Below are 11246 nucleotides of genomic sequence, written 5' to 3'. Positions count from 1 at the left end.
CCCAACGAGATGGATCAGCCAGGTGGCATCATTGATGGACTCAAGTGTGGCAGCGGTAGTGAGGTTGGCCCAGGATCGAACATTGTTTCGTTCTGATGTGCATGGGGTCGCTATGAGTCGGTTCCGACTCGATGGCACCTGACAACAACAACAACAAAGAGCCTGAAGCGAAAACATAACAAGAGCCCTTCGTGGCACAGTGGGTTAAGTATTGTGCTTTTAACCAAATGGTTGGTGTTTCGAATCCACCAGCTGCTCCACAGGAGATCGATGGGGCTGTCTACTTCATAAAGATTTAACCTCAGACACTCGAGAGAGCAGTTCTGCTCTGCCCTGTGGGCTCACTATGTGAGTAGGAATCCACTCAAGACAGTGGATTTGGTTTGGTTTTTATACAGAACTAATCTACCAGAATGGAGTCCTGGTGTGGTGCTGTAGGATCAGCACAGCACTGTGAACCACATGGTCAGCAGTTCAAACCCACCAGTTGCCCCTTGGGAACCCTGTACAGGGTTGCTAAGAGCTGGAATAGACTCAACAGCACTTAACAACAATATTCTAGGACCCCTGGTGTGGTGCTGTAGGATCAGCACAGGACTGCAAACCACAAGATCGGCAGTTCAAACCCACTAGCTGCTCCTCAGAAACCTTATACAGGGTTGCTGTGAGTCAGAACAAGACTCAGCAGCACTTAACAAATCTCTACTACTGGGAGTCTTGTGTGGCCCACAAGGTCAGTTTGAACCACAAGTTTGATGGTTCAGACTCACCAGCTATTCTTTGGAAACTCTACGTAGGGTTGCTATGAGTTGGAACCTACTTGACAGCACTTTAAGAACCACAACTACAATCTGTGCAGGACATCCATTTGTATACATGCCACTGTAACTAGTTGGAGCTTCCATTGGTCATTGTGTGTTCAGAAATGGTCAGAAAACAAAATAGACCAACTTAATCTAGATAAGCAGAAAATAGGAGAGGACTTGAAAAGTTTAGAAAAAATCCATTTTCTTCTAATTCCATTTGTGTATGGACTTTTGAAGCTGCCTTGTACATGCTGGCTGGTGGAAGGGCTAGAAAGTGCCCTGCCCACTGAGTGCCTCAGGCCATAGCACACCCTGCTCAGCCCCAGCCCAGTTCCCCCATGGCAGGGGGCTCCTGGTACTTACCACCTTCGTGCCAGGTACAGCAGAGCCATGAGGTGAGGGCCACAGGTGCCACACAAAGTGTGGACTTGCTTCAATCCTGGAATCTGCACTCCTGGCCAGACCACTGACAGCCCCAGTGAGTCTTTTGTCTCTCTGTCACCCTTGGAGCCAGGGTTGAGTCTCTCCTTCCATTTCCTTCTTGGTTTCCTTTCTCTGGTACACTGGTGTGAATGTTGCTTTTTGAGCACCATCTATGTCACTTCTATGCCCTTGTCACATCCTCACAGGTGGGTGAGTGTTTTGGACTACTGTAGTGATGAAACTAAAAGAGCTGGTTTTGAGTTTTCAACTTCAGAATCACTTTTGGAAAAATTAGGTGTTCTCTGAAAACTTTCTACATCTAGAGCCGGAAAAGAGGGCATAAGGACCCCCTCATCTCTGGATTTGGTAGCTGAACCCTTAGATGTGCCAGGAGCAGTGCGCCTTCTGACTTCTGCCCACCCCCCAAGGGATCAAGGGCCTCCCAGTCTTTCACCACCTCCCCCACCCCTAGTAAATGCAGGGAAGAGCCCTGCAGGCCAGAGTCACACCCCAGAATGTAACCATAGTGATAATCAGGTCATGGCTTTTGCCTTTAAGCATTTCCTCCTGGACTATAGTTCCCTTTTGTTTTTAAATGATGAATCACAGCAACTTAGAGTATAGTTGTTGTTAGTGCCATGGTTAGGTTCCAGACTCCTAGTGAGGAGCAGTTGATGGGTTTGAACCTACCACCTTGCGCTTAGCAGTTCAATGTGTATCGTACAGCACCACACCAGGGCTCCTAGAGTATAGTAACAGTAGGAGGTTGTGAAGAAAGGATGGGGAGAAGATACATTCTTTGTTAGAGACTTCAGGCAGGAGTAACAAGTTGAATATTAAAATTGTGCCTGTATTGTGTAATTTAAGGATCCCTGCTGGCCCAGTGGTTAAGCACCTGGCTGCTAATAGAAGGATCAGAGATTCAAACCCACCAGCGTCTCCACTCTGCATGAGACAGATGAGGCAGTCTGCTTCTGTAAAGATTGTTAAGTGTTAAGTGCCATCGAGTCGGTTCCGACCCATAGCGACCCTGTACAGGATTTCCGAGGGTGTAAATCTTTACGGGAGTAGAAAGCCTCATCTTTCTCCCGCGGACCGGCTGGTAGTTTCGAACCGCTGACCTTAAGGTTCGCAGCCTGATTCGTAACCACTACGCTTCCATAGTCTTAGAAAAGGAATAATCTTTCACCCCCTCAGCACCCCCAAATTCAAATTCTAAGTCTTGTCCCACAAACAATAAGTTGTATGTGGATTCAAAATGAGACTAAATCTTGACAAATCTGGTTAGTCTAAAATGTTTCATACGAACAGTAGCACTTGAAGAATGTTAAGATGCTTTCTTGAGCTGTTTGGTGTTTTACCTGTGAAGAGGAAATCCATTTAGAAGTGCAAACTGGATACAGCTGCTAACCCAAGACACGCAAAAATTCTGTTTTTTTCCTGGGGTAATACCAAGTATGAAAGGCTTGGGTAAATATTGGTCAGTCCATGATTGTGGTTCATGATGGGTTTGGGGTGTCTTAAATAGGTGTAGGGGTGAAGCAGAGATGGTGGCAGGCAGAAGTTTCTTTGCTCATTGTTGTTGTTTTGTTGTTGTTGTTGTTGTTGTTGTTAAGTGCTTTCAAGTTGGTTCCAACATGTAGCGACCTGTACAAGTTTCTGAGGAGCGACTGTTGGTATTGAACCACCAACCTTGCAGTTAGGAGTCCAGTGCTTATCCTCCAGTGCCATACCAGGACTGTTTGCTCATTAGTCAGGGTTTAATCTGAAACCCATACCTGTTTTCTGAACTTCAGGCAGCTTTCCCTGCTAGATCGAATGAACAGCAAGTTCATTTCCTTTTCTGTCCCAAATGGTTCATATTTAGTTAGTCCCCAGCTCCAGGGGCTGCAAATCAATTATTTTTAGAGTAAAGATCGTGGGGTGTCACTTTAATTTTGTTTTGCACTCCTTCCTCCAAACATGTTTTAACTCTAACTATGGAAAGCAGTTGCTAACCTCCAAGGGTTTGTATATTTGAAGGTTTCATCCCTCCTCTGTCTTCTCTCCTTTTCTCAGAGTTGGTATTGAGGGTCCTGTTCTTTCTTCTCTGTCAAGAAGATAAAAATACTACTTAAAAATCCAAACTTTTCACAGTGGAATTAAGTTGTGGGAGGACAGCAGAAGGCATATTTGTGTTTTCTTCTCAGATTAAAGTTGATTGGGGTGGTTATGTTTTGTGTGGAGTTTTGGGGGTGTTTCCCTTTCTTAGAACATCATGTGATTTAGTGGTGATAATTAGGCAGAAACTTGCCTTCCCTGCAGATGCCAAGATTATAGAGGGACTTACTCTCACCAGAGACCAGATGACAGCATCCATAGATATTTTTAGATTGGGCCTCATTTGGTCTCCCTACTTCATTTTCCTTTTATCAACTGTCTCGATTTCAAACTTATTTATTGGTTAGGGGACAGGGGTGTCTTCTCCCTGTTAATGAAATTCACCAACGGGACAGGACACCATTTTCATATTTATTGTTATTGGCATACTTCCTAGTAACTGCAAAGTAATAGCTATAAATCCATCCTATCACTACATGCTTCCTTTTCCTTGCCAAAGCTCTGCTTCTTTTCTGTTGTGTGTTTTAAACCAGGAAGACATGGGTACATGCAAGGGGGCTTTAAAAAGTTGGCAGAAAAAAATGGAATTAAAAGATAATGGAATATTCCCACAAAGTTTCTGAAGCCCCTCATATTACATACACCTTCCATTTACATAAAATGTCATATTTTAAATAATGTAAACTATGAGCTTCATTAAAACTCGTAAAACTTGTTCCCAACCCTAAGCATTATTTAATTCCCAGTATAGTAACTGGTTTCATTGCTTCATGTGCTCCCTCTGCTCTTACATTCCTTGCCTGAGTCAGATAAATATGCAAACATTGAGCCACAAAGCAATGATTCAAAATCTAAGCCAGATGAGGAGTTGTTTTCTGTATGATGATTTTTATTACTCTGGTCTTCATAAAGGATTAGGATTTTGGTGTTCCTCTTCAGCATTTGTTTGGTTCTTTTATTTTTTTCATCAGATTACAATCTGCTTTCCTTCTCCCACAAGAAAACACCTTTCTGTTCTGTGGGGTGGGAGTTTCTATATTAAATTGTCCTCTGCTTGAGCTGCTTGTACACCGAGGCTTGGATGCTCCCAGCTTAGCCTGTCATACAGAAGCCGTTTTCCCAGAGGACGTTGCCTGTGGGACCTCAGGAAGGTTCCAGGACAGCATCACCGGTGGCCCCAGCCCCAGCTCACAGTCAGGGAAAGAGTGATGATTAGCGCATCTCTTTTTAATGATGAGGTTCCCTGAAGGTTCTGAGCCTTTTGATGAGGGAATGGGTATATGGCTTGGGGCTTGTTATTGGTTACTGCTCTAGTCCCTGCCCCTGGTTTCAGAACTCATGTCATGTGCTGCTTAGACTGACACCATGGTGGGGGTCATGGGTCCCTCTGCCTCCTTGCCTCCCATGCTGGCCCAGTGTGAACAGGCTGTGTGGGCTTGTCTGTACCTGGGGAATGAAGTGTGTCACCTTCCCATTATGCACTGGTTTCCATGGCTAAATAATTGACACCAGAGGGAACCAGGGGGAGGGGTGTGGATTAGGTAATACTTTTTAGCTTCTCCCTTGGCACTTACAGTAAGTCAGGATCAGGACTTGGGGACCATAGTCCCCTGATGATTAATTGCATAGTGATGTTAGCCTGTGGTTTATTAACTGTTACTGTGAAGAAGAAAATGGAATCCCCACCGATGACCCACGTTTAAATGCTTGTCTGTTAATGCTTCTGAGGCATCAGGTAAAGAAGCCAGAGGAGTGCCGGCTCTCCAGCAGACTGCTTGCCTCACTGACACTGAGATCTAGTACTTCTAACTTTTCTCCCTCTGAAATCAACAAGCCATAGTGCTACAGTCCAGGATAACATTGTTTAATACCTTTACAAAGCAAAGACTACCTCTAGAAAATTACTAGTCAGGGAAACGTTGAAGCTGGGTGGAAAGAAGAAATTACCTTCTCGCTCTGCTTGTGTGTCTCTGCCTCCAGTCACTCTGTTTGGAGCTATAACCAGGGCTAGTATGACCATGGGTATGTAGCTACTGAGCCCTGCTGTCATCTGGGATATTGGTATATGAAAGGCATGATTACCGGTACAGACAGATAGACATTGCAAGTACACTTATGAAAATGCCACACGCACGCCATGCTATCCCCTCTAAAGGGAAAAGCAACAGATGTGTGTAGCATATGTGTTTGTGAGTTTGTTGATGCGTTTGCCATGGTTTGCTCACTTTATCCAGTAAGATAGTGAATACACGTTGCTTCATTTCCACTTTTCTATCCTTTTTTTTTTTTTTTTTTTGCCTAGAGCCATTTTTGTTTGTTTGTTTTAAAGCTACCATGACAGCTGACACTGTATTTTCCATGTCATGAGGCCTATCATGCCAGTGCTTTAGCGCCATCTCTGTGAGCATATACCCTTGTTTATTTTTTACCCTCTCACTTTTCTGTGCTTGGTAGCCACATGCACTCCAATAAGACTTGTATAAATTCATGTGCTCCAAAAGGACCTTCTGTGTGTGTGCCTTACCATTAATGGAATGATGGTGCTGATTGTGCTGTTACTTGTTAGTGTGACATTTGGTCGGGGGTTGGTTGTTTGGTCATCTGCATATGTTTATATATATATATTTTTTATATATATATTTTTTTATATATTTATATAAAAAACTCCTTAGACTGCTCACTTAGAGATGACTTCCTCTTCCTATAGCAGGAGAAATCAAGAGTGCCAACTTACTAAGTTTTTGTGACAGGTGGCCATGGTCATGTCCCCTGGCTGGCAGTATGAATAAAAGATTCTAATCAAGATTAGGTGGTTCACATAGCCCGTGGGGGAGATCTGCTTAGGATACCAATCTTCCTGGTTTTAGCAGGGAAGGTCCCATGAACCAAAAACCCCTCAATCCAGAAATCTAGAACAAAACCCCATTTGCACCCTAGAGATCCTGAATTTAAAAGGACCCACTGAAACACTCCTGGTTCAGCTTTCTTTGTTAACCTTCCAAAGCAAATAAGCCCATTTACTTTGGGGTTTCCAGCTTTCAAACACTTTGCAATTAATCAGAAAAATAAGGTAAGTAGTTTTCATATTTTGTCCTTTAATTTTCTGACCTTTTAATACATGTAGCAAAATAGCTTTTCTGCAAGTACCCTTGGCTTGGAGGTGGAGGTGGGAGGGGGAGATAGAGACTGATGATACATGCCCACTGTTACTATTTGAATGTCCTTAATAATCCTCTTTTGGGTTTCTTTTCTCCTCCTTTAGACCCTCAAACTGACACAAGACCTACAGAGAAAACCCTTTGCCAAATCTGCTCTCAGCAAGTGGACAGTGATACCGTTTACAGCTTAACACCTTTGTGAATCCCGCGCCATGTTCCTAACCCAGCAGAGACTGTTAATGGCCCCTTACCCTGGGTGAAGCTTTTACCCTTGGAACAGAACTCTATAAAGTATGCAAAATCTTCCTTGTACAGGGTGATGAGACACCTGCCAGCGGAGGACAGCACCAGTCAGCACCACCCACCTTTAGAGCACACACCGTGAGCCCCCGTTGGCGATTCTGTGGTGTTTTCATACTGCGATGGTTTATGGGATATTTTAACTGTTGTTTTGTCTTTGTTTTCCTTTGACTTTGAGTTTTTCACATGCATTAACCTGCAGTCTTTTTCTGTGAAAATGTCAACCATCCTTTCCTGGCAAATTTAAAAAACAGAAGGAAAATGCTGTACCAGTTACCATTCCGGCTTTGGGCATCACAAGCTTTTGAGCCCATTGAACTACAGAAACTAACCTATTACATAAACTAGAGGGGAATTTTCTCTCTTCTTTTGTTTGGTAGAAAATTATCCTTTTCTAAAACCTGAACAATGGCACAATTGTTTGCTCTGCGTACCAGTCCAGGACTGAACCCTGCATAGGCAAAATGAATGAAGCCCAGCATCCGACCCAGTGTATTTTCAGTTCTGAGTAAGGTGGTCTGTGGGTGAGACCCCTCAGCACCTGGTCTACAGTTGCCAGATTGGTAGGGCCTATGGTCTCCTGTCAGTATCCTCAGCTAATGCAGTGAACAGTGTTGGTGTGTTGGTTGGTTACTAGGCTCTTCTCAGGAGAGAAATCACCTTAGTGGCTCACTCGTTGCCAAATGCTACTGAAGGATTTAGTTTTAAGAAGAAAAGAAAAAAAGTTGCTCTGTTTTGCTGAAGAAATGAAATTCCAGGTGAGCGTTTAATCTGTATTGAGAGATGTGTCCAGAGTACAAACCCGAGTCCATGCTGAGGTAGTTCTAATGTCACTCTTGCCCTAAATACACATCTCTGATGATTTTCAGCCTTGCTGTGTATAACCTGTTCTGCTAGAAGTATGAGTGAGAGACAAAAGCTGATGTTTTTATAGAAGCTTAGATTATAATTGTACCAATGATACAGTGAAGTACAAAATAGGGAAGTTTTATTTTATTTTATTTTTTTCTCTTAACTTTCCTGCTTCTCTGAATTTCATTTTGTTTTGTTTTCAAAAAGTATGGTGCTGTATAGGTGCTTTCTGTTTAACGTGGAACGTGTGATTATATTTGTTACCCTCCTTGGTAGAGAGAATAGTTGGGAACACCTTTGGTACATATGAAACTGGTATAATGACGCTCGGATTAGCACAGCATATGCATACTTCTCCAAAAGTGATATATGAAGACTCCTTTCTTTGCATAAAGAAGCATTAGGCATATAAATGTATAAATATATTTTAACATGTACAGTACAAATGGAACATTATGCATGGACGTTAGGAATACAGGCTAGTATTCCAGCACAGACTTCCCTGCATGAATTCTCGCTGATGCTTGTAACGTGCAGCAGGCAGTGCCCCACCCCCCAACCCACTGCACACCCACCACCGTCCACCAGGGGCTCCCTGTGCACCTTCGCTTTATAACTTCTCTGGGGGTGATACTGGGAGGGGTAACAGCTCCTAGCATAATGAACGTTCCATTTGGTATTGTCACACATCTCTCCCACCTTGCTCGGGTTGTCACGATTGATGATGGCCCTGTTGATTCCACCCTTCCTTTCCCCAAATCTGTAAACTATTGTGCAATGGTGGTTATAGTAGACCGGTAGCATATCACCTTTTCTAAATGGCTACAAGTTTATAATCTTCATTTTAAAAGTATGTATAAGTTTTTAAAATCTGTATTCTATCCAGGTGGTCTGCTTGTCGTTGAGACAGACTTGCTCACTATATCCCTTATCATGATGTTAGCCACTTCATTGAGTCCTTAGCAGTCTGCTTTGTGCTGGTGTCCAGTGTCGGTGACAAAGGGCCGCCTCTCTGGATTCCCAGGTGCTGTTGCCCCAGGCGGAGCTGCCGTTGGTGGGAGATGGGAAGAGGGGATGTATCACATTCATAGTGCTACCCTAAGTGAGGGTCCTAATCATCTTTCTCCTGAGTTCAGCAAGCAAACTAATGAAATAATTTACTTGCCTTTGCAGTTTCATAAACCCTGGGAGCTGCTTTGGGCAGGAGAAAGGCAACTTTCAAATGTGTTTCAACTTAAAAAGGTTGAATTCCTTTCAGACATGTGGCATCTCGTTTATTCTCTTCTGTTCCAATGTTTGTTGGGTTTCAGGCAAGCTGTCTTACAAAATGTCCCAGAACCAAATTATAATTTAAGATGGCTGAGAGAAAGGAGGAGGTCTAAGAGCAGGGCAGCCGTAGAGTGGATTAGAGGCATGGATGGGAGAAGGACTATTCTTGGATTTTGTGTGTGTGTTGGTGTTTAGTAACCCCAACAGCATCTGCATGTAGAGTGTTGTGGAGAGCTGAGACCAGGGCAGAGTCGAGTGTCAGCCTTTGTGTCACGAGACCTGCCAGTCCCAGGAGCATGTCAGGCAAGAATCTATTATCTGGGCATGTCCAGGATCCTGGCAACTCCACTCACCTTCTCACAGCTGGCCACTCACAGGAAGGGCCAGCCTCCCCTTGAGGAGCCAGGTGAAGGTGTGGCTCAAGCCCTCTGCCTCTTGCCTGGCATTCCGAGTGTCACAGGTCCCTTACAATAAGTTTTCTGATCTGGAGCGTCTCAGCAGAATACGTCATAACCTCCAGGGGCCTGGCAGCTGTCCTGTTGGAACCCTGATGAGTACTGTCTACGGCTCGGCTCAGCCAGCTCCAGGGAGCCTTCTCCTGTTCTGAGGGAATTTAGAAAGAAGAGTAGCTAATGTTGTAAGCATGGCATGAACTCGGGCTTGGCTATCCTCTACAGGCCTCCAGAAGCTGATCCCTTTTACCAAAGTTCAAAAAGCTTTATCACAAGCCGGCACTGTCCTGGTACGAGAGAGACAGCCAGGCTTAGGGTACACCAGCAGCTGAATGATCTGAGGCTGGTTTTCTTTATAGTATCTCCTGTAATATAAGGATGTCTGAAAGCTTTTTAAAACATTTTTTTAAAAAAAACTTCTCAGAATTTTGTCCCTCCTTAATGAAACATCATGCACACATGTAGCAGAAGGCAGACTTTGTGTTTGTGTTTGTGTTTGGTGTCAGTTTCTAACATTACGTGTGTGCTGCTACGTCCCCATCCTGAGGCGAGGATGTCGTGGCATACTCATACAACTCATGACATAGTCCAGTCTCGGGATGATTTCAGGTGGCTTCCTAATTTGTACACAATGAAAGAATGGTAGAAACACACTTCACCTGTACCTGATGAGCCCCTTTTAAAGAACAATGAGCATTCGAATCTTGCCCAGCCCACAAGAGTAAAGCCAACAGGCACCCACCATTTCACGTGGGAAACCAAACTGCTCCCCATCCCCACTAGAAGCAAAACCTCCAACAGTGCTGTACTCCAAATGATGCCTCCTATTGCATTTGGGGAATATTGTACAATTAGGTGTTATAGTCTAAAGAAAAGTTAAGAAGGGCACATTAAAAAAAGAAAGAAATGCAATCACTGGCAAAAAGGTATGAAAAAGCACACAGCTCCTGGAGGGGGGGGCAGGCAGGGTGTGGCACAAGGAGGGAACATGATGTTCTTGTGAAACACATCTGTGAAACAAGATCTTAAAGCAGATGTCCAAGAACAGAAAAGAGTGTCTTAGGTTTGCTATAAATCTTAAGTGGATAGCATTTATGCAGTCTGAATGATGAAAAAAGTTTCCTCTTGTTGAATTTTATTTGTATGTATTTTTCTTTGATGAATGATTGGTTACAAGGCCTCTGCCACACTCCAGAAACATTTGTGCGCTGTTTTAAAAAATTGTGTGTCTAGTCACTTATTTTCTCTAAAATTATCTCATTGCCTGGCCATCCATCTTCTCGTATACTTGTCCTAGCACACTGTGTACATGGAAATGTAAACAGATGTGACGGAGGACCAGAAAAATTAGTTAATATTAAGGGGAAAAAATGTATTGTACATTTTGGCTTCACATGTTTAACTTTTTTTAAGAAAAAAAGTTGCATGAATGGAAAAAAAATAATCTGTATACAGTATCTGTAAAACTGTCTTACTTGTTTCAATTTCTTGCTCAGACCCCATACATACTAGAATTAAATCAGTACTCCCGGTGCATGGCCATATCCAAACACTGAAGTCAAGCAGTTCACATTTTGATTTGAAGCACCTCATCTTTCTTTCAAAGCGAACACTATCATATTGCATTCTTACTGAAGATTTTGTCTAGCCATATGTTGCCATGACCTAACTCTACCGCCTTTCTTCTCAAGGATCAAAACCAGTTTGATTTGGGAATCTTCCCCTTTCCAAATGAAATAGAGATGCAGTACTTTTCTTGGTGTTTGTAGATATTGCCTTGTGTATTCCATTTAAAATCGTAATCTAGTTTGTAAAAGAGATGGTGACGCATGTAAATAAAGCATTAATGACACTCGCTTCTACTCCAAGAAGTCCTTCTGTTCTCC

The 11246-nt window shown here is 43.3% G+C and overlaps 1 protein-coding gene across 1 annotated transcript in view; it reads left to right on the top strand.

Moving 5' to 3' along the window:
* FOXO3 (forkhead box O3) overlaps positions 1-7502 on the top strand; it is a 144952-nt gene extending 137450 nt beyond the window's left edge. The window contains exon 4 of the mRNA XM_006839947.1: positions 6592-7502. The gene's annotated coding sequence lies outside the window, so the exon portion shown is untranslated. The remainder of the gene's footprint in view (positions 1-6591) is intronic.
* Positions 7503-11246: the final 3744 nt, after the last annotated feature.

This window comes from Chrysochloris asiatica, unplaced genomic scaffold, assembly GCF_000296735.1.
Source record: "Chrysochloris asiatica unplaced genomic scaffold, ChrAsi1.0 scaffold00027, whole genome shotgun sequence".
NCBI lineage: Eukaryota > Metazoa > Chordata > Mammalia > Afrosoricida > Chrysochloridae > Chrysochloris > Chrysochloris asiatica.
Note: the sequence above shows the minus strand (reverse complement) of the source record. Positions and strands in the feature narration are given on the sequence as shown.